Below are 22,794 nucleotides of genomic sequence, written 5' to 3' on the forward strand. Positions count from 1 at the left end.
TGCTAGCCCAGCGGCCCCGCAACCCCCGCAGCCTCGGTGCCATGGAAACGCGCTCGCTGCTCTCGGGGCCCGGCCCCTCCGGAGCGCTTAAAGAGACAGTCCCGCTGCCACCTTGGCTAGGCTAGCTGTTGAGCGGCCCTGCGCCCCTCGCCCTTCTCACTCCCTCCTCTCCACCCTGTGCCGCCTGGACCAGGCGCGGAGCGCGGCAGGACGCTGGGGGCGCAATTAAAACGAGATTTAGGGGGCTCTGCTTAATCATCTCGCCTTACCCCGCTCCCTACCTCTTTCTACCTACACATGCAAGACACACACCGAAACCTCGCCAAAGACGCGAAGCGGTTCGAACCCCTCACAAACCAACCTGCTCAAAACCAAGCCAGATATAATCTGCCACCAGCAGAGACGAAAGGAAAGCTGACTTTTGATTCTTTCTCGCTCCGCTCCAAACCCGAGTCTCTGGAGTCTCAGAACATAGGCTACGGGCGGGGGGGTGGGGGTGGGGGTTATGTGTGTTTGAAGTGGGAACCGAACAGCAATTGACTGAGTCAAATTTCCTGCCAAATTGACAGTTGCAGGACACCGTCGGCTCATCCAGAAATCGTCGTCACTCCAAATGGGATCATCTCCCTTCCTTTTATTTGGTCCCCATCTATCTCACCCAATTCAGGCACCAGAGTTATAAGGAGAAGCCAACCCTTTTCCCATCCTACCCCCACCTTTCCTTCGCACGAGCTTCTCTTCCCCCAGATTTGCTGAGGAGCAGTCCATTGCGAGCCCCCAGAGCCCTTCCAGAAGGGAACAGTGTCTGCTCGGAACCGGATGCGGTGCTGGCCCGCCTGCCTGGGACGCACTGCCAAGCGCCTCGCGGTCGCCAGCAGCTCCGGCCCGAAGCGATGCCTCTGCCCGGCGCCAGCTGCTGTCTGGAAGGCCACAAACCTCTGGAGTCTGTTTCTAGAAAATAAAAATCTATGGTGCATTGTGCCCTCCAACAAGGACAGCCCGGCTCCGAAGCCACAATCTGCAGTTCAGCACTGCAGGAATCGGATCAATCTGCAGGGAGAGAACTTATTTCTCTGATTCCTAAACTTAACCAAAAGTAGCTCTCCAATGACTCATTCATAGTCAAGCATTTAAAGTGGTACCACCTGATTTGCTCGGTCTATGAGTCCGAAAAAGATCTTCCCCAAATGGTGTTTGGGGCTTCCCTTTGCCCTTCCTAGTTGAGTTAACCATCTGGCTCTTTAATTCAGTTTTCTGAGCCTTTGTTCTCCCTTCTTTCCCTTCTGCTTTTTCTGCAACTAAAGAAGCAATTGGGCATATACAGGAGAGACTGAGGAGCAAACTTCTGGGGTTTCTATGAAAAGAAAGAAAAAACTTAGAGTGGGATAGAACCATTACACTCCTGAGATATTTCACATTCTATGACTTTGTCCTCCTTGACTTGTGGCATTGGAATTCACACTACCTTGCAGTCTTTTCTATTTCTTTTAGACATATTCATATTTTTTACTTCTTTTATTTAACTCAAAGTGAAAAATCAAATATACAACTAGATGATTTCTCAATATTTGACAGGTGCCTTTAACAAACAGAATTTTGGGACAATTTGCACAATAGAAATCTTTATTTGAACCCCTTTACTTTATAAAACAAGGATTTGTTCTTTCTTTTTTGTTCCTAAATACTAGTTATGTATGAATCAAACCTTTTCCAATCACAGGGCAGACTTAGGGAAAGTGCTGACATCTGTTGTACAAATGCATTGTCACTTGGCTAACTCTTAATTAGTTCTGATAATGGCTGCCCAGCATGGGTTGCTGAAACACATTGATAATTTTAACCTCTATTTTTAACTCTTAGTTTTAACTTTTCCTAAACCTCTTTGTCACCTTTGTAACCAGGTAACAAAGTTGAATGCCTAATTTCACCTCCTCTTCATCTTGTTGTCCCTCTTCTAGTGAGGTGCTAATGAACAGTGAGATGACCAAAGGCAAGCAGGGCAGGGTGAGGGCAGAAAGGAAGAAAAGGAAACTGGTAATTCACAGTAATCGTGACTCCTGAACTGTGTGTACTGACTACATAAGGTGAGACTATTTTCTTCCCTTCTCAATGTAAGTAGAGGTGAAAAGATTAATTCTTCCCATTGATTCAATTTCTAGTTTGTTTTTTAGATGAAACCCAAAGAATTCAGGTTATTTCAATACAGTTTGATCTTAATTGTTTTAATGAAAATGTATAGCATACCTAAAGATGACAGTATAGATTAACTGTGCCCTGCAATTTCTGTGATCTGCTAAGCCTTTCTTTGCTTCTGGACTAGTTTTTACACTTCAGGGCTCTATCTTCAACTAATCTCATTCCCTCCTGGAGCGTAAAAAGTTTCTAATCATTTTCTTTCTTTATGTTACAGAAGGCCTTGCATAAATAATAGACCTTTATTACAAGGCTAAATTTTATGTAAGCCACAGCTGAAACCCAGAATTATTTTAAGAGCTAAAGAATAATGGGGAAATACAGAAATATATGTAAATTATCTGCTTGCATGGCTGTTTAGTAAAGGTCATGTTTAATTTGGGTAAGGGGGAAGTGAATCAGTAAATTGAAAATCCCAAATTAGGAGTTTCCTTTTATGCACCTTAATTTAAAGCTATGTTTATTATAGATGAACATTTAAAGCACTTTGGATGTGATGCTAAATGTGATTAGTGCATATTTCAAAAAGTGAAATTGATTTCAAATTATTTTAGCATGGATAACAATATAGCCATGTAAGCAATTCTCATTAAATGAAATATACTCTTCCAGCAAAAGGATTTAAAACTTTCCATGAACTGGGAAGCCCTAATTTGAACTCAGCTCTCCTTTTGCAATCTATTCATACAAGTTAAAAATAATTGGTGATTTGGTTTGATTAGTTAGTTATTTTATTCTGTAAAAAGAGGGTGAATTATGAAACTTGTTGTTACAGTCATACATAGTAAAAGAGCAAAGCAGTTTGGTGGTTTGGGGATGCTATGAATAAACAAAATGAAGCCAGATACAAACAATTCATTCAGCATTTATTGTCCAAGTGAAAGAAAATTTTAAATTAATAAAGCAAGAGAATGAGGCATATACACAAAGCATGATTTTTTTAAATTAAGAGAGAGAGAAGTTTTGTGTTGATGTTACCCCTTGTTCAGACATAAATTTCACGGAGGAAAAAAACAGAAACATCATGAACTGGGTTTTATTTTTGTGAATGGTCTTTAACATTGTCAACCTGAATAGGTTCTTAAAAATGGATTTATCAAGCAGACGAATGTTCTCTGAGAACAATCCAAAGGATTTGAGGGGACCTCCCGTGGGAATGCCACATGCTACCCCACTCTCTCCAGAGCTGCATCAAAGGAGTAATAAATATAACTAGCTTCTCCCTTGTTAGGAGGAGGCGGAGTAAGCCAATTTCATGCTTTATGTATGCTGGTTGTAAAAAGGAATGCTTACCTAAAAAGAAATAGATTCCAACCAGATGTTCCAAAATCTTCCTCAGCTGCTGCTTGAAGCTTTACAGTCACTGCATACTTTATCTTCTCGTCTATCTTCTTCTAATTGAGAAATTGTTGATCCATGCAATTCGACAGGCAGGCTGCTGCAAAAACCTTCCTGCCAAAGCTCTTCAGCCCTGCTCTCCTGCACACAGAAACTTCCAGCGTCTGTATGGGGACAGAAAAAGAGAGCAGGCCACTTCATCTGGCAGGTGTTGTGGGTTGAAAGAAGAGGAAGTCAGAAAGCAATTCTTCAAAGGACAGATTCTGTCACCTAAAAGTGTAATAAATTGCCATTATAGAAATGCCTACAAGCACTAATGAGCCATGTACAATGAAACCTTGACGTCAGGCAAAATAGAATGAAACTCACCCAGGAACCAACTGGAATTGCCACACCAAGATGTGAATAATCATTCTCGCTTTGGTTTCATCTGCCACTAATTTTGTCTGTACATACCAATAGCTCTCTTTTTTAGGAAAGTGATAAATTTAGCATAAAAATCCTAAGATCCCTGTCTACTGATTAATACATAATTTCTCAGTACTGTGCTACTCATTGGCGTTAAGACTTGACCAGTTTGATGTAAGTTATAATAGAATTACCAACTCTAGAATTATGTATATTTATGAGATAGGACACAATTAGAAGACACATTTAACTTGTACTTTTTTGGAAACCATACTTTCCACAGCTAATTCATGTGTGTGTGTGTGTGTGTGTGTGTTTTAAAGCATGTAACATTAAATTTACTGTCAATCATTTTTAAATATACAGTTCAGTAGTGTTAAGTATATTCACATTTTTATGCAATATCGCTAAAACTTTTTCATCTTGCAAAACTGAAACTCTATTCCCATTAAACACTAATTCCCCCTTCCTCTCTCTGCTTAGCTGTTACCAAACAACTTTCTACTTTGTTTCTATGATGTTGACTACTTTAGACACTTCATGAGTAGAATCATATCTTTTATGACTGGCTTATTTCACTTAGCATGGTGTCATCAGGGTTCATCCACGCTGTAGCATGTGACAAATTTCCTTCTTTTATAAGGCTGCATAATATTCCATTGTATGTATATACCGCATTTTGTTTATCTGTTGATGGACATTTGGGTTGCTTCCACCTCTTGGCTATTACGAATAATGTTGCAATGAACATAGGTGTATAAATATGTCTACAACCACCTGCTTTAAATCTTTCCAGCTATATACTCAGAAGTGTGATTGCTGAATTATATGATAATTTTGTTTTTTATTTTGAGGGAACCTCTATACTGTAATACATAATTTCTGTACATTTTATACTTTCACCAACAGTGCACAAGAGTTCCAATTTCTCTACATCCTTCTAAACACTTGTTATTTTCTATTCTTTTGATAGGCACCACCCTAATGGGTATGAGATGATACCTCATTATAAGTTTTATTCCATTTCTCTTACAATTAGTGATGCTCAGCACTTTTTCATGTGTTTGTTAGCCATTTGTATACCTTATTTAAGGAATTGTCTATTAATTCCTTTGTCCATTTTTTGATCTAGCAATTTGGCTTTTGTTGTTGAATTGTAGAAGTTTCTTATTTATTTTAGATAGTAACCCCTTCTCAGTTATATGACTTGCAAAGATTTCCTGTCATTCCATAGGTTGCCTTTCACTCTATAGATTGTTTCCTTTGATGCACAGAAGTTCTTAATTTTGATGTAGTCCCATCCATCTATTTTTACTTTTGTTGCCTGTGCTGTTGGTGTCATGCCCAAGAAATCACTGCCAAATCTAATGTTCTAAAGCTTTTCTCCTTTGTTTTCTTCATGGACTTTTATAGTTTGAGGTCTTATGTTTAGATCTTTAATCCATTTTGAATGAATTTTTGTATATGATGTAAGGTAAGTGTTTAGCTTCAGTCTTTTGCATATGGATGTTCAGTTTTCCCAGCAGCATTTGTTGAAGAGACTGCCTTTTCCCCGTTATGTAGCTGTGACATCCTTGTCAAAATAGTTTGGCCATATATGCAAAAGTTTTATATCTCTGTTCTCTCTATCCTATTCCATTTGTCTGTGTATCTGTTGTTGTTTGTTGTTGTTGTTGTTGTTGTTTTTTGACAGAACCATATCATCTTCATTACTGTTGCTTTGCAGTGTGTTTTAAAGTCAGGAAATGTGAAGCCTCCATCTTTATTCTTTTTTATGATGGCTTTGACTATTTGGGGTGAATTAAAGCTAATTTTTGTACATAAAATGGTTCCTTGCTATTATTTGCATAAGGCCCACTTTTCCACTTTTTTTTTTCTGTAAAGAAGAAAAAGTGAACACCACAATTCCTTCCCTGGTAACTTTTAATCTGAATTCCAGTTTTTTATGTCTGAATGTCTTGGATAACTGATCAAATCCTAACAAAGCCACTATCAATGCTTCTACAATGGTTAGTTGTAAGCACAACTAGTGCTAAGAATGTTGAACAGATCTGATCCTGAAGATGCACAGATGGAGCAACACAGCCTGATGTGTGCTTCATAGTGGACCCAATTATTTAGGCTCCAACTGCAATAAGCTACTTATACTGTGCCATTAGCTTACCTTTTATAAATGAAGCATTTTTGCCCAGGAAAGACCAAAATCAAGTATTGATAGTATAGAATTTACCATCCCTCTCCAACTCAATATGGATAAAAGAGGGAGATTTCACAAGAGTGAATAAGTGAGCAAAGTAATAACTAATGAACCTCAGTGTAAATAAGGAAAAATATCCACTAAAGGAAAAATTATCATACCTAATATGGTCTTAGTCCTAGCCATTTAAACCCCACCTGAAGAAGATGCATTGGAGAAGGAAATGGCAACCCATTCCAGTGTTCTTGCCTGGAAAATCCCAGGGACGGGGGAGCCTGGTGGGCTGCCGTCTATGGGGTCTCACAGAGTCGGACACGACTGAAGCGACTTAGCATCAGCAGCAACAGAAGAAGATAGGAAGCATCGGTTGTTCTCTAGAAGAATAAGCCCTAGTCGTATCTGAGACTCCAAATCACCACCCCCAAGCTAGTGTATTTAAAAGTTCATTATCCTCCATTTTCATACAAACACAGTACACACTTGCATCTGGAATCTTTTCTGTAACTTTCAGTGTGTGTGCACGTGTCTTGTGTTTGTTTGTTTTTGGTTGTATGATCTTTTTTTGGCGGCACTTGGGATCTAGTTCCCTAACTAGGGATCGAACTGAGGCTCCCTGCATTGGGAGAGCAGAGTTTAAGCACAGAACCACAAGGGAAGTCCCTTGACTATGTGTTTTCTGTAGCTTAAGAGTCAGGCAGCTTCAGTTATGTCACTCTGATATCTAAAGTGCAGTCACCACACTATCAATAAAGTGAAAAGACAACTCCCAGAATGAGAAAAAATATCTGCAAATCACATATCTGGTAAGGGACTAGTGTCCAATGTTTATAAGTAATACTTACCACTCAACAATAAAAATGGAAAAATGACTTGAAAAGACATTTGTCAAAGAAGATACATAAATACTCAATAAGCACAGTGAAAAAGATGTTCAACATCATTAGCCACTAGGGAAATGCAATTCAAAACCACAATGAGGTACAACTTCACTCCTATTAAGATGGTTACAATCAAAAAAGGGTTGACAATGATGTGAAGAAACTAAAACCCACACCACAAACTAAAACCCCGTTGTTGGTAAATAACGTTGTTGGAATGTAAACTCATGAAGCCACTTTGGAAATAGTTTGGTAGTTCCTCCAAACATTCAACATAGATTAACCACTTGACCCGGGCTTCCTAGGTGACACTAGTGGTAAAGAACTCCCTGCCAATGCAGGAGACATAAGAGATGCAAGTTTGACCCCTGGGTCAGGAAGATCCCACGGAGGAGGGCATGACAACCCACTCCAGTAATCTTGCCTGGAGAATTCCACGGACAGAGGAGCCTGGTGGGCTACAGTCCATGGGGTCACAAAGAGTTGGACACGACTGAAGAGACTACCTTTGCATGCAGGCACACACATGCCATATGACCCAGCAACTACACTGTACGAGGATGAAAAACACATGTCCACACAAAAACTTGTACAAGAATATTTGTAATGATGTTATTTATAAAAAGCCCCCAAACAAAATCTAAATGACCATTAGTTGATGAACAGATAAACAAAATGTGCCATGTCAGTACATTATAATATTATTCAGTCATAAAAAGGAATGAAGTATTGATACATGCTAAAATATGGATGAATCTTGAAAACCTTATGCTAAGTGAAAGAAAACAGATACAACAGCCCACATATTTAATGATTCTATTTCTATGGAATCAGAAATGTACAGAAAGTGAATTAGTGGTTAAGAGGAGCTGGGAGAAAGTAGGAAAATGGGGAGTTGAGGGGTATAGGGTTTCTTTGTGAGATAATGAAAACACTCTGAAATGAGGTAGTGGTGATAGTTGTATAACTTTGTGAAAATACAAAAAAGCGCTGAGTTGTACACTTATTAAAAGTATAAATTTTGTGACATGTGAATTATAGCCCAGGTTTTTCAAATGTAGTTTGCGGAACAGTGCCAGGCTGCAGCATGTTTCACACTGGTCGCTGACCAGACCAGAAGTTTTTCCCGGAATGAAAGCAGGCTACATCACGGAGCGCACCACTTAGTTCAGCTGACATTTTTTAATGGCAAGACTTTACCAATGAAGTAACCAGTCCATTGATTTCCTTCTGAGGTAAGCTCCTTATCATCCTTGGGACCAGGTAATGAAGAGGTCACAGATCAGCTACTTTGAGTAAAGCTGCTGTAATCTGCATGTCTGACTTCAAGAGCGTGCCTGCCATCGGTTACATGACACACTGATGAATGAATTAAGACATTCCCAATTTCTGAGACAAATTATTTTGAACTTACGTCCTATGTATCGACTACATGTGGTAACATAACTCCAGTTCATCATGTCTCTATATGTGAGGCAATAAGTCCAGGAATAGCAATGAAGAAGGAGAAGCAGGGGAAAGAGTAAGAGGATGAGGCTGGGATGTAGGTGAGAGAAGAAAGTGGAGGAGGAGGAGGAAGAATGTAAATAAATAATAAGCCAGGAGCTACATGCACAAAGAGTTTACTCTCTTCTATGGAAGTCAGACATGTGACTTGTCCAATGTGATTAGTGTAACAAGTAGAAATAAAACAGAGAGGATGAAGGCAGGGTATGTTTTCTATATGGCCTGAAAAAGCTTCCAGAGGGTGTATATGGAGTAGGTGATAAAGGATGAACAGGAGTTAGGCATGCACACACCTCTGCATATGAAAGACTAGAACCAGAGTTAATTAGAGTGAAAGTCATGCATGTAAATTGGTATTTGTCAAAGTGTGGTTCCCAAGTCAGCAGCTTCAGCACTGTTTGGGACTCTGTCGAAAACAATTCTCAGACTATCCCCTAACAACTGAAACAACCAGTCTGGACGTAGGGCACAGCAATTTAACAAGCCCTTCAAATGACTCTGATGCACAGTAAAGTTTGAAAACCCCTGTTTTAGATAAATATAGCAACCAGTTTAAAAAAGAGATGCTGTGTCCTGAAAAAAAGCATTTCAGTTTAATACAGTAAATTGATCACACAGTTTTATATCTTTTCCTTCCCCACACTTTACTAAATGAAGAGTAAAGAATGTTTTAAGATGTTATCCTCCAGTATGAATGAGAGAGGAGACAAATGATCAACTATTTCAAGTAGCGTGTGGAAGACAGAAGCCTGATGCAGGGTAATGCAATCACACCGGTAGGTAGGAGTCACGAACAGGCTCTAGATGTGTGGGCTTCAGTGGCTGTGGCACCTGGGCTCTAGAGCACAGCCTCAATAGTTGTGACACACAGGCTCCGTTGCTTTGTGCATGTGGGATCTTCCTTGAGCAGGGATTGAACCCGTGTCCCCTGCTTTGGCAGGTGGATTCTTAACCACTGGACCGCCAGAGAAGCCCAACTTCAAAGTTTTGAGGGAAAGTTTTCAACATAGAATTCCATACTCATCTAAACTGTCAATCAAGTTTAAGAGAAAGAAGTTTCAGACATACAAAATATCAAAAAAACTAACCACTCACATATAGTTTCATAGGAAGCTAATGGAGGATATAGTCTAGCAAAATGAGGACATGAACTGAGAGAGGAAAATATAGAAACCAGAAAGTATGGTAAAGAGTATTTCCATGAAAGTGACAAAGGGAAGTTTTACAACGAAAACTGTGAACCACAATTAAAAAACATCCTACAGTCTGGAAGTAGAGAGTCTAGGAAAAAATCTGTGGGAGATAAAAGGAAAGGAAGGTCATTTAATGTGCTTGGGAGTTACAGAAATTATTTCTAGGCATTAGAGCCCTTGAGGAAAAAAAAAAAGAACTACTGATAAGTGAGAAAAAACATGAGAAAATTATTAAATGGGAAAAAGAAAGTTTATTGAGGAAAGTAAATAGCCTAAGACATAATTGGTGTGTTGTTGTTTCTTTGCTCAGTCATGTCTGACTCTTTGCAACCCCATGGACTGCAGCACCAGGCTTCCCTATCCTTCACCATCCCCTGGAGTTTCCTCAAACTCATGTCCATTGAGTTGGTCATGCCATGCAACTATCTCATCCTCTGTTGTCCCCTTCTTCTCCTGCCTTCAATCTTTCCCAGCATCGGGGTCATTTCCAATGAGCTGGCTTTCGCATCAGATGGCCAAAGTATTGAAACTTCAGCTTCAGCAACAGTCCTTCCAATGAATATTCAGGGTTAATTTCTTCTAGGATTAAACAGTTTGATCTCCTTGCAGTCCAAGGGACTCTCAAGAGTCTTCTCCAACACCACAGTTTGAAGGCATCAATTCTTCAGTGCTCAGCTCTTTTTGTTGTCCAGCTCTCACATCCATACATGACTACTGGAAAAAACATAGCTTTGACTAGATGGCCCTTTGTAATTTGGTGTAGTTGCAAGCAATATGCCATATGTAAAATAATGCAAATACTGATGCAGATTTGTGAAACAACTACAGAAGGCAGAGTGGAAAGGAAGCTTTGGGAATCAGGTATAACAGATCCAAAACAGGAAGGAAGTCAATAAATACAGCCTAATATGATAAATTATGAAATAATAGGGGCTTCTCTGGTGGTCCAGTGGTTAAGAATTGCCTTGCAATGCAAGGGACACTGGTTCAATCCCTGGTCCAGGAAGATCCCACATTTCTTGGGGCATCTAAGCTTGTTAGCCACAGCTACTGGGGCTGTGCTCTAGAGCCTGGGACCCACAGATCCTGGGCCTGTGAGCTGGGAAACCCTCACACCTACAGCCTGTGCTCTGCAACAAGAGAAGCCACCATAATGAGAAGCCCAAGCAAAAGCCCACATGCGGCCATAAAGACTCACCACAGCCAAAAATAAATTAACAAATCTTAAAAAAAAATAGGCTACTCTATCAGACTGAGGTGTGTGTATGGATAAATAGGAGAATGAAAAAAGAGAAAGAAACAGGTTATTGTGTATTGTGTTCAGACCTTTTCTAAGTATATATCCGTATTCTTAGAAGGAGACAGTCATATCAAATCCAAGGGACCAATATTCCAGACAGAAGCGATAGCAAGTTTTAAGATTTTGAGACAACGATAAATGTAGTGTGTTCTAGAAAGGCAAGAAGATGGGTAAGCATTGAGTGAGGTCAATAATAATGGGGAACAGTAGATGAAAAATATCCAAATGGGAGAAAAAGCACTGGAGCTTCATGACCTGCTGTGTCTAAGAAAAAACCATGTTTCAAAGAAAAACAGAGCAATGACACATCTGTCTACTTTCGTTCATGGATTTCTTCTGCCCTGCATTATTTTATCTTACCTTCTTTACCCCTGGAGGAGGACATGGCAACCCACTCCAATATTCTTGCCTGGAGAATCCTGTGGACAGAGGAGCCTGGCGGGCTACAGTCCATGGAGTCTCAAAGAGTTGAACATGATCGAGGACTTTGACCCTGATGCTGGAAAAGATTAAGGATAGGAGGAGAAGAGGACAACAGAGGATGAGATGGTTGGATGGCATCACCGACTCGGTAGACATGAATTTGAGCAAACTCAAGGAGATAATGAAGGACAGGGAAGGCTGACATGCTACTCATCATGGGGTCACAGAGATTTGGACACAACCAAGCGATTAAACAGCAACAAAAACCACCATCAACCACTACTACCACCAGGTCCTGTAACTGTAGTAAATACTCGGAGGGAAGTTCTTTTGGCTAATATATCTGAGTCATTTGCATGTCTTGAAATTAGCTTATCACCACATAAATCATGCACCTTCCATTTCTATCTATTCCACTCCATTCTGCATTGCTCAATGTCATCTTCATCACCCCAAATTCCTATTTGCATTTTAAATAGTAGTAACCTACAAGATTTTATATTTTCTGAAGATATAAGACTCTTGTGTAGAGATTCTAATTAGGCTGGCTGGGCAATGTTCTATTATTAGTAAGAATTGTGATTTTTAGAGTTGTGGGTTAATTGCTAATAACTGTATGCAGTGTTTTCCCTCAAGATGTTTTCTATTACAGTAATTAACTGAGCAGCTGGGAGAACAGACATTAACCATTTGTCTTCACAGTAGCCCTCACTGGGGACTCTCCCCAAACCTTGCGCATGACTTTATCTGCTGTTTGATAGGTAATGTAAGAGGGAAGCACAAAAGATATAGGATCTTCATCCTTTGGAATGAATATCCAGTTTTAAACAATTTTTTTCTTGTTGAAGGGAGGCTTTCTCACACATGTGAAACATAGATTACAAGCAACACAGAATGTCTTTTAGATGTATGGACTTATTTGACTAGTTTTTATGTGCATATTTCTCTTCGTATCCTCGCATAATGAAATTTTGTCACAGAGATTGTGTCAGAAGCCTCAGCTACCCTGAAGACACCACTGGTTTATCTGTTTACAAATTAGACTGGACCAGTGAAAGCTGGCTGATACTGAAGAAATTTGTTAAGAAACACCTTGCCTGAAAGCCCTGTTCTTTTTCATGACACCTGAATTCCCACTTGATTATTAATTCAGCTGAAGACCTTGACTTTAGTATCCTGAATCTCCCTCTGGGACTCTTGGTGCTTCCTTGTGTGAATTCCTATTTACTGACCTGCTGTCAAGACTACATGCCAATCTGATGCTTGACCCCAGGTTTTCCCAACCAACTCTGCTTTTGGCTGGACTCCATCTCTGTCAAGTTATTTTCTACAGCATACCTTTTGTTAATGCAAAGACATTCTTTTTTTTTTAATAGGAAACATTTTATTCAAAATTTTGTAATGAAAAGTTCCAAACCACAAGCAGAGACCAAGTACAAAAATAGATAAATAAAACTCCACTTATAGGAAGTCATTAAGTACATAAGAATTTTTTGTCTTCTCTCTCATTGAATAAAATAATAAATTTACTACTGTTCAGATCTCATTGCTTTTTTTTTCACTTTGTTTTTCCTGAGGCAATAATTTTCCTTCTTAAAATGACCACATTCCTTTAAATCCAGAAAAGCTCTGGATTTATACTGTCTTAAGTATTTGGTTGTAAGAGACTTAACAGAAAGAATGCTATCTGATTTATATTAATTCTGCAGAAGCCACACAAATAAGAGCATGCTAGGCCCTCTGACAAATGAGGAGGAGGTACAACTTTCCTTCCCTTCCAAAAGGATCCAGGATCCTGACCTCTATACAGTGGTTGGTGGCAGCTCAGCCAACCCTTCAATGTGTGTGTGTGTGTGTGTGTGTGTGCATGTGTGTGTGTCTGTGCGCACTCAGTTGTATCTGACTCTTTAAGACACTATGGACTATAGCCCGCCAGGCTCCTCTGTCCTTGGGATTTTCCAGGCAAGAACACTGGAGTGGGTTGCATTTCCTCCTCCAGGAGATCTTCCCCTCCCAGGGATAGAGCCCACATCTCTTGTGTCTCCTGCATTGCAGGCAGATTCTTTTACTGGTGAGCCACGGGGGTAAGCCCAGCCCCTCAGGGTCAGTGCTCAAAAGAGAGATTCACCTCTTAATTAGCAACCATGCTCCTGGGTCTGAATTCCGCAGAGTCTCAAAAGTCAGAGCAACAAAGAAATTTACATTACCATAAGTAAAATAGATAGCCAAAGGGAATTTGCTGTAGGGCTCTGGAAACTCAAACAGGGGCTCTGTATCCACCTAGAGGGGTGGGATGGGGAGGGAGAGAGGAGGGAGTTTCAAAAGGGAGGGGACATATGTATATCTATGGCTGATTCATGTTGAGGTTTGACAGAAAGCAGCAAAATCCTGTAAAGCAATTATCCTTCAATAAAAAATAAATTAATTTTTAAAAAAAAGTCCACCGGGTACTAGGAAAAGTGTCAAACATGGAGGGTTTGAACCAAACATGTCTAGAGTACAATGTGAGAGAAACTCCCACACAGACTAAAAACTGGAAATCCCACAAAAACCGGGAATAACCATGAAAACAGGTTGACAAAACAATCAGAGTTGGGTAGAACCTGGAGACTGGTTATAGAGACAGTCAAGAGGGTGAATTACAAACTGGAGGCAAGAGATCAGATACAGAAATTTAAGATTGTGGTCTCTTGATCAGCGAGAGCTTCAAAAAGAGTAAAGCAGTCACCTGAGTGTCCTCATGGAAGTGGAGTTGCTCTGACCTCTTGGTTGTAGAAGAGGAAGCTCTGAGTCACCCTGCCTCTTCTAGAAAACCTTGGCTGGGCTGGCTCTCTCCGTAGGGCATTCAGACCTAAATGATGCTATCTACTTAGTTCTTTATAAACAGTGCCTTGCAGTGAAAAGCTTTAATGAATCTTTTTTGATTTACTGGTTGGTTGAACCAACTTTTGAAAAGCCCTGCAAAGCATGAATTAAAATACAAATTGAATTTAGAAAATATCAGCTTGCATAGTCCAAAGAAGCTAAGCCTTTCTTAACTCAACCTCAGAATTTTTCCTCATTGCAAACTCCTTTCCAATATATTCTGAGCAATAGCTAATATTGGAAGGTCACACAGAAAAAAAATTTAAAAAGCTGCAGCATTTTCTCCACTTAAAATGAATTTCATATGATAAAATCTGAGTTTTTTATATTAATATTCAAGTGTTTCAGTTTTACTGTCCACTTCCTCCATCTAACTTTATTTTGAGCTCCTTAAGAGGAGAAATGTCTTATTTATACCTTTCAAAATACCAGACTGTATCAGGTGAGGTCATGTTGAATGACTGAAATGTTTGTCAAAACCAACATTTTCTTAAGGCCAACCTAGAGAACTATTTAATAAGTCAGCTGATTTATACTGTCATTATTATGTTGGTTAACAGATTTAAAAAAAAAAAAAAGGAACCGTCAGGTAATAGCAGTGCCCCTTTGGATTAAAATATAAACATAGTCCCACTTAAGAAATGAGAACCAAGGACAAGTCTTGGCATTTGTTGAGTCCTTCATAGAACAAGAAAACACATGAGATTTTGCTATAATTCAAGAGCCATTCTTGTCAGTGCTTTCAAGGGTAGAAATTAAGCTATATTAAAGCTTGTCTTGGCCCAATTATAGAATGAAAGTGAGGCTTCTATGGAATGGTTCCAGGATAGGTTTCAAATCAGTTTGGATTCAGCTATTTGGTCCTTGTTAGGACTTCAGGAGACAGCCAAGAATTACATTTAATTCATTATCTTCTTCTGAAAGTGCTACAGTGGCTGCTACACAAATTGAAAGCAGCATTTACACAGGCTAATACCTATGGTATCTTTCCAATTTATCTTTGGGCATTATCACCTCCCAGCGTCCCTTCTTGAAAGTTTGACATGTGCCCTGAATTCTCATTTTGTAGGATGATAACTAATCACCCTGAAGAAAACACAGAAGAAAATGGCCCCATGTTAAAATGCTAGGAATGCTACCTGAAATACATTTTCTTAAAACTTGAAAATAGCTCCAGTCTTTGGGCAGAAATCATGTTATATATAAACCTGCCTTCTAAGCAGTCCAATCTTTCTGGATACGAGGCTGTGGCATTATTGACTTAATTCAGTTGACTTGTGTCCAGCAGTCTGGTACAGCTTCACAAGGGAATTACTGGCATCTTTTGTGAAATATTCAAAACCACTGATTTTTGTTTTCCATTGTTCTTCAAAAGAGAAAAAAGTTTTAAACACTATGATTGTCTCTGTGATGTGAATGTAAATATAACCTGTTGAAATTCAAGGTAGGAAAATACTTCTTTAGAAAACCAGGAAGGATGATACAGGAAGAAATGTTGCCCACATGCAGAGTGATTTCTAATAGTTCATTGATCTCATTGTTTAGCATCCCCTTTTAGAGTGTGCATTAACAAAAACCCTGCATGGATATTAAATTGACAGTGTAATCCTAGAGTGTTTTATATAACTAGACACTAGCAATAGATAGAATACACTATTGACTCCCAGATTTCAGGCAACGGCACTTCAAGCGACTTGTATTAATGCTTTATATTGATATAAAACCTTTCTTCCAAAAAGCACAAAGCACTTTCTTAAAATTGCCTTATTGGGTTTTGTAACAACTCAGCAATGCACAGTATCTGACACCACAGTGTGTAGAGCTGAGATAATACCTTAAGTTTCCTGATTTCTAATTTTGTATTTCAAACATTTAATCATTAGACATCCTTTCAGTTTCCAAAAATGCCAAAAATTATCCAGTCTATACAAGACTAGAGAAAGGTTTTATTTCAGAGATGATCCTTTTAGAGTCCATAAATTTTTAAGTAAAAGTTTAAAAATCAATTGTATGAGAATTCAAGTGACTTTTTCTTTGAGCCAGGGATTTAAGTCTATTATAGTCTATCCCGAAGAAGAATACTACAAATGTTAAGGAAAGATGAACAGAATAGATATTTTCTAATAACTACGCAAAATATTTCAATATTCTCTACTAATTCAAAATGCTTGACCAATCTTTTAACAGCAGAAAATTTCCACCAGACTTTAAAAAAAGCTAAAGATTAGCCATGTCAGGAAATATTAAGCATCATTTGACATAGATAGCTATTGGGAAAGTAGCTCTTTCTTTTGGAAGGTAATCATGTCCTTTCTTAAAACAATATTTCTAGCCTTTGACTTAACAACATGCAGTGTCTAAATTATAAAATCTTCCATCGGATGTAATATATGTATCCAGAAATGAACACTAAAAGATGTATCTTGATACGGGTGCAAGCTAAAGGGAGACTTGAAGGTTCAAAAGCAAGGTATACAAGATAAGGCCTCAACCATTCATTTGCCTGCTTATTTTGTTGAGTTTAATATGATGAGCTAAAGTCTAATCCAGTGCAGTGCACTTCTCTGCTCTTTTATAATACACTTTTCCTTATTGCGCTCTTATTCACATGGTCTTTTAAAGATATTTACATCAATAGATGTAAATAGAATTTACATCAACTGCTTCCTAAAGCTAGCAGTTGACAGCCAGCATTTCACTGAAATTTCATAAGGAGAAGCATTAAGCAAGTTCTTTTACCTTGAATTCAACAAGATGCATGAGATCCTCGCCAACACCTGCCGTTACAATTTTGTCTATTCTTTGGACTAAAACACATCAAAGAAGAAAACTGTATACATTTCATTTAGGTTCAGATTGCCTCACACTGGCGTAATCTTGTGCCATCTTTGCCTTTTCTAGATTCCACACGCTTTCTCTTTCATTTGGAACAGCAGTGTGTTGGGTTAATAACCTCAACTGTTTTCTGCCGTTAAGGGAACTGAAGTACCATTAACACATATTAAAGTACCATTGATTCCATTAGTGCCGACAAGCACTAAATCCCAATTTCTTTTTAAATAAGCATTAAAACAAAAGTAGATGTCCTTTATTAACAAGTAACATGCTGAGCAACCCTTATTGCAAGAGTCTAATATATGAAGGATGTCTTAAAGAACAAGTAAACATCTTAAGGAACTGAAATGATAGAATTTGGGTACCATGGACAAGGGAAGGAATTATTATGAATTTTTTACACATACAGGAACCTATCCAAAGCCCCATTTTTTATCCCTCAGAGTCATTATCACTTTTCACCTTCATAGGTCTCTGCATTTGTATATTATAACATATATAACAGCACAAGAGTGAAGACACACAAACTACAGAGTACAGTAGATCAATTTAAGAATCTGCCTGCAACGCAGGAGACCCCAGTTCAATTCCTGGGTTGGGAAGATCCCCTGGAGGAGGGCATGGCAACCCACTCCAGTATTCTTACCTGGAGAATCCCTTGAACAGAGGAGCCTGGCGGGCTACAGTCCATGGTGTTGCAAACAGTCAGACATGACTGAGCGGCTAAGAACAAACAGCACAGCAAAGAGCCTAAGTGCAGGAAATGAGCATGGCTTAGATGAGCACTTATTCGGTGACTTATACCCATGGTCCCCGTGATTAGATGGTCCCACAGAATAGCAGAACATTTTTCAACTCTGAGGCAGTCTCAGAGGGAAAATAACTATGTGCCTGACCATTGGGCCTTCTTGAAAGATGTAACTGTTCCTGGAAACTTTCTCATAGCCAGAGAACTTGGAAATTTTCAGCCAAATTCAGAGCAAAAACAAGTATGTTTAGTCTTTTATATTAATCTCACCCCTCAGCATTGCTTTAGTCTTTACCCTTTTTCTCTTTCATTTTCATCTCATCTTTACCTATATCTATTAAGGATTATGCTATTTGTATGTATTCATTGACATCTATTTTTAATATTTTTTTCAAATAAAGAGGAAGATAAAGATTCAATGAGATTTTAGCTTGTTGTATTTGCTGCTGAATTTGCAGAAGGTGCAACCGTGCCTGAAACAAAGGAGGCACTCAGTAAATATTTGTTAAATAGATGAAAAAAACATGGTATATAACAATTAGATAGAGATGGATATTGATAGATAGAAAGGTATAACTGATAGGAAGCCAGGAGGGAGGGAAGGGAGGAAGAGAATACCTGTATATTTGGGCAGATGTATGGGCTCACAACTCTGGATACTTTACACCACTTAAATAAGTTTGACAGAGTGGAGGGAGGCTGAAAGCAGTAGAATGCTGAATGAAACAACTAAACAAGTGAATAGGTAGCCTTCTGCAGTCCTGTGGTTGCTAGACTCGAGACTTCGTCAAAGACCTTTATCACTCACAGCAAAGGCAATCGCAGACATATCAGTATGTATGTGCTGGTTCCCTAAGCTCCCAATGCCACAGAGCCACACAGAGAATCAGATAGAATCTGAATACCCAGTGGAGTGTGCCACAGGAGATGAACCAAAAGCTTAGGAAGTCCATCACTTTTATAGCAAGCACTTTTATATGGTCTGGAAGGAGAGCAGATGTGTTGTAGGACCTGTGATTCATTACCATGCTTACCAAGACTGCCACTTTTAGGATTCCCTGTCCAGGAAAATGAGTAAAAAGGGCAAAGGCATAATGAAAGATACACCTGCTACAGTATGTAGCTTCAGAGATAAAATTGTGTTGAGCTACAATGTATGGTTAAGAGATAAGCTGTGATTGTGTGTGCCATGGGAACCAGAAGGCGTGCTAAGAGGTGACTGGACCAACAGATGTATAATAGCAGAAAGTTATCAGCACGTTCACCACAGGGAATAGCCTCAGATAACTTGGAATATAGAGTAATATCCCCACTCCATTATTTGCATATATATCTTCTATATATGCCGAGACACAGGCATATATAGAAGACACGGGAATGTTATGTGCAGTGTGACAAGAGGTGTTGCCCTGGAGTGGCAGGGGAGTGAGGGAATATCCGTGGGTGTCATTGGTATGTTACTTCATTGGAAAGCACTGAAGATAAAGTCAAGGTATTTCCTGGTTGTTCAAAGGAATGTTTCCATTGCAAAAGCATGAGGGAGTGGGGGTAAACTTTGGATGTCTACGTCCACAGTGAAATATTCTCTTACCAGATCTCTCTGGTGACTCATGTGGGCTGCCTGCAGGAGGTATTCCCTCTCAGGATTCTCACTTCAAGGTCTTCAAGGTTTACAGTATCTACCTCCCTTCTTAAAGAAGTTTTGAAAACATTTTGAATATATTCTCTTTAGGAAAAAATTGTGGCTCATTATATCGGATGCTTACATGCAACTATCGATACTTTCTGAAGGATTTTGTTGCCAGACCACAGGGAGGCTGAAAATAGAAGCACAATCATAGAATTTAAAAAGAACACTTTTTCTCTCTCTCGGCGTTTTAGTCGTTTTGGTTTATCTCCTGAAATTCTAATTTCATTTTTGATATTCAGATCTTAATTTCAAGTCATTGGCATGTCAAAAACAAAACAGAGACCTTGCTCTTTCAGCTGAGGAATGAACAGCACGCTAAATGAACCTCTGCATACTTCCTTCATGTTTTTGTGATCTATAGTTAATACCCTGTTATTCATTTAGTCTTTTTAAAAAAACCCTCAAAACTACTATAGCTTAAATCTTCCAGATTTCTATTTCTACACATGTATTCTAGGTCCAAGATGCATCTGTCAGTGTGTTTTTTTTTTACTTCCATGGGGCTGCATGTGTCATTTCTATCACTGTAGGTATGCGGGGGGGGGGGGGGGGGGGGACTCCTAAGTGAGTTATCAGGGTCTCCCAGACTGTACCTTCTGTTCATTGCTGCTACCAGCCTATTAGAACTGCATGAAGCGAGCAGTTGTCTGGGTTTGAATTTTAAGATAAAATAATTACAAATCTCCTAGACATTTCACAGATACAATTTGATAAATATGTCCATATTTGTTTACAATGTGCTACATGACTTCATTCATTTAGCTGTAAATAAATATATCTAATAGCAAAAATTCTAAAAAGGAGCAAACAAGAAGCTAATGTTCAGAAGCACAAATTAGGCTTCTTACTTTACTCATAAGTTCGCTTTTATTTTGAATCTCCCTTAAAAGAACCTTGAATGTCTACATGGCCGCAGTCCTGATGATCATTCTACATGGCATGGCTTTACTACTTAAGCAAGGGCCACAAAGTCTTGAGTTAAGTTTCAGAGCACCTACTTTCAAGCTGTCCTCCAAATGAAACACCCTGAAGTGGAATGTCTCAGACAGCAGAGTCCGTGGTTATCATTGTTAATCGCTGTCATGTCTGACTCTGTGACTCCATGGACTGTAGCCTGCCAGGTTTCTCTGTGCAAGGGATATCCCAGGCAAGAATACTGGAATGAGTTGCCATGGATCTTTCTTTCTCACCCAGGGATCAAACCTGAGTCTCCTGCATTGTAGCAGATTCTTTACCACTGAGTCACCGGGGAAGACCCAGAAAACAGAGTGAACACCTTCAAAAATGCCAGAAGTAAGAAAGGAGTGAATATCCATATTTTCCATTTTTACTTTTTCTAACTAATTATTGATAAATGACAAGCTCAGGTAATAACTATAATAAACTACACAAAATTTGCTCCATACTTACTTAAAGGGAAAAAAAGCCCCTATTGAAAAAAAAAAAAAAACAAACCCACATCTAATTCTCAAACATACCGATCAGAGGCCAAAGTGGCAAAACTCAGCGAAGGATAAGTCTTTCATTTCTTTACATAGGACAGTCTCAAATGATTGTTTTCTTAATGAAGTGAAAGTAATTGATTAATGCTTATGTAAAACTAAAGAGAAAAGTTATATGATGACGATGATATACTACTTTCTGTCTTTATCATTGGATGGACTTTCAAAGGCGACCAAAACTAGTTAAACAATCACTGAACTACAAAAATGAGATTGCTAAGTGGGGTCCGTGGGGTTACAGAGTTGGACATGACTGAGCGACTGAATAACAACTCAGTGGGAGCCCTTGGAATATGGGCCAGCGGGAGACAGGGAGGGTGTCTTTTGTCCCATCTTGCTCCCTGTCTCTGGTTGCTTGGAGTTACATGCAAAGGCCAGACTTTCAGCAGCCCTCTGTTTTCATATTGCTTTCTCTGGTATAGGGTTTCTCAGTCTTGACACTATTGATATTTTGGGCAGGATAATACTTCATTGTATGGATCTGTTTAACGGCATCCCTGGCCTTTACCCGCTAGATGTCAATAACATCTCACAAGTCATGACTACCTAAAATGTTTCCAGACATTGCCAAATGTCCCCCAATGGGAAAAATCCCCTCCCATCTCCCACTCTGACCTCTTTTATTGAGACCAACTGACAGTTACTCTGTTCTGGTTTAGTAACCGTTTCCTCCATTGCCCTCTCAGTCCTAGGGATATTTACACATCCCTCCTTATTACACTGCAGTGCCTTTCTATCCCTGAAACTCAAAGTTAGACAATTATAAAAAAGAAATTTTTTAAATTAAAAAACTGAGGGCTATCAATTCAACCATTAACTAATCATTGCCAAGTTTCTCAATTATGTTATTCTATATATTTATTCATTTTGAAGAGCATTTGAGTTGGGTTTTCTACCACTTGTAGCTAAAAGCTTCCTAGCTGAGCCAGAGATCAAATTGCCAACATCCTCTGGATCATTGAAAAAGCAAGAGAGTTCCAGAAAAACATCTATTTCTGTTTGATTGACTGTGCCAAAGCCTTTGACTGTGTGGATCACAATAAACTGTGGAAAATTATGAAAGAGATGGAATACCAGACCATCTGAACTGCCTCGTGAGAAACCTGTATGCAGGTCAGGAAGCAACAACAGACTGGTTCCAAAAAGGAAAAGGAGTACGTCAAGGCTGTATATTGTCACCCTGCTTATTTAACTTCTATGCAGAGTACACCATGAGAAACGCTGGGCTGGAGGAAGCACAAGCTGGAATCAAGATTGCCAGGAGAAATATCAATAACCTCAGATATGCAGATGACATCACCCTTATGGCAAAAAGTGAAGAGGAACTAAAGAGTCTCTTGATGAAAGTGAAAGTGGAGAGTGAAAAAGTTGGCTTAAAGCTCAACATTCAGAAAACGAAGATCATGGCATCCAGTCCCATCTCTTCATGGGAAATAGATGGGGAAACAGTGGAAAGAGTAGCTGACTTTTTTTTCTGGGCTCCAAAATCACTGCAGATGGTGACCGCAGCCATGAAATTAAAAGACGCTTACTCCTTGGAAGGAAAGTTACGACCAACCTAGACAGCGTATTGAAAAGCAGAGACATTAATTTGCCAACAAAGGTTCATCTGGTCAAGTCTATGGTTTTTCCAGTAGTCATGTATGGATGTGAGAGGTGGACTATAAAGAAAGCTGAGCACCGAAGAATTGATGGTTTTGAACCATGGTGTTGGAGAA

This window comes from Ovis canadensis, chromosome 1, assembly GCF_042477335.2.
Source record: "Ovis canadensis isolate MfBH-ARS-UI-01 breed Bighorn chromosome 1, ARS-UI_OviCan_v2, whole genome shotgun sequence".
NCBI classification, from domain to species: Eukaryota; Metazoa; Chordata; class Mammalia; order Artiodactyla; family Bovidae; genus Ovis; species Ovis canadensis.